The 2,096-nt window shown below is 41.1% G+C and overlaps 1 non-coding gene across 1 annotated transcript; it reads right to left on the reverse strand.

The window, feature by feature from the left end:
• Positions 1 to 1,394: 1,394 nt before the first annotated feature.
• Positions 1,395 to 1,782, reverse strand: LOC115068427. Its single transcript, XR_003847777.1, has one exon.
• Positions 1,783 to 2,096: the final 314 nt, after the last annotated feature.

The raw sequence follows: 2,096 nt of genomic DNA on the forward strand, positions 1-2,096 counted from the left end.
CTTTGCTCCTGAACTTTTATTTCTTGCAAACAACTATTACTGACAAAATGCAATTATTTTATTGTTATCGTTATTGTCATTACTATTATGTATACATGGTTGTGAGGGTGTGTGTGTGTATCAGGATACATATGTGGAGGTCAGAATACAGCTTTGTGGAGCTGGTTCTTTCCTTCCAACTTCGTTTTGGTTCTGGGGACAGAATTCAGGTCAGCAGATTTGTACAGAAAGCAGCTTAACCCATTAGCCTATCTTGCCAGGGCTTCAAAATATAACGTTAAACCAAAGAACAAGAAAGCCCTAGTATTCCATGCTGCATGAGTTATCTCAGAGTATAGAAGGGAGCAAAGAGAAAAATGCAAGGTCTAGAGAGCCAAATAGAGAGCATAAACATATCCAACTTTTTATACTTAACTTTCATAATTATAGCAAAGTAGTACTAGACAAATAGAGAAGATTTAAAGTTCTGAGATACTTGGTACAAAATACAGGAATATTTAAATTCATATTGCATACATGCATATTATTTTCCCTCTATTTCAAATGGTAACTTTATTCCTGAAAGAAAAGGTTTACAAATTTGGGTATTTCCTGAAGAAGTTTAGTTTAAAGATGCCAAAGAGACTAGTGTTCACAGGTATGCATACTATTGAGTCATCCATCTGTCAGTTCACATCTACCTTATTCTGTAACTTGGCTTTTGAAAATATTGCCACAATAACCGTGGGTGTACAAGTATCTCTGCAGCATAATGACTTAGATTCAGGCATGTTCCCAGAAATTGTACAGCTCGATCAAATGGTAGTTCTGTTTTGTTTGTTTTGTGAGGAAGCTTCAAATGGATGTTTATAGTGGCTGCCAGCAGTATAGAGGGTCTGTTTTCCATATCCTTGCTAGGATTGATTATTCTTATTTTTCTGACTGGTATAATGAGACATGTTGCCCTAGTTTGTTCTCCGTTGCTGTGACAAAACACTCTGACCACTATCAACTTGGGAGGAAAGGGTTTATTCAGCTTACATCTCCCAGGTTGCAGTTCATCAGGGAGCCCAAGGTAGGAACTCAGGGCAGGAACCTGGAAGCAGGAGCTGGAGCACAGGCCATGGCGAAACGCTGCTTACTGTCTTGTTCCCCCAGCCCCTCCTCAGCTTGCTCTCTTATCCAACACAGGACCACCTGCCCAGGAGTGGTACTACCCACAATGGGCTGGGCCCTCCCACATCGCTCAACAATCAAGAAAATGCCCCACAGACATGGCCACAGGCCAGTCCTATGGAGGAAATTCCCCAATTGAGGCTCCCTCAACCCAGGTGTGTTAAGTTGACACTAAAGCTATCCAGCACACATTTCAAAGCTACATTTTGTTTTTTTTTGTGTTTGTTTGTTTGTTTGTTTCAAATCACAGTCACCTCCTCAAATAAGTGACCAGAACACATCCATTCTCCTCTATCTGATTAGTTCATCATTTCTGAATACTGGGGGTGGGAAGTAGGTGGGGAAGAGGGAACGAGGTGTTTCAGGACAGGCTCTGAGACCTTGGGAACTCTGGCACTGCCTCTGGCCAACCATCTTTTCCACAGCTCCCTAAGAAAGTGAACATTCATTCCCTGGTGCCAGGACTGAGGATCATGGGTCACAGCTGAAATAAGATCAAGGTGTAGGAAAGGTGTGTGGTGGCAAATGTACACACTTCTGTCACACATGTATCTTCTGGGTCCACAGGCATATTCCACAGTCAACCATACTATCGATTACTCCAACTGTTCTCTCCTTCCCAGTTAAATGTAGTTTTGATGTGCATTTCTCCTACTGGCCAATTGCACCTCATTTTTTGAGAACTTTCCACTTAATTTATGTCCCCTGGTATTGATTGGATTATTTGGGGGTTGGTGTACATTTTTTTCAGTTCTATATGTATTTTATATTAATCGTCTTTTAGGTAAGAAGCCTGCAAAGATTTTCTCCCATTCTCTAGACTGTCACTCACTCTGTTGTTTGCTCTCCTGTGCAGAAGCCCTTTAATTTCATGCACTTCCATCTGTCAGTTGTTTCTATTATTTACTTAACTGCTAGAGTACTTTTCAGAAAGTCCTTGC

This window comes from Nannospalax galili, unplaced genomic scaffold, assembly GCF_000622305.1.
Source record: "Nannospalax galili isolate Female #2095 unplaced genomic scaffold, S.galili_v1.0 scaffold10, whole genome shotgun sequence".
In the NCBI taxonomy this organism is placed as follows: Eukaryota; Metazoa; Chordata; class Mammalia; order Rodentia; family Spalacidae; genus Nannospalax; species Nannospalax galili.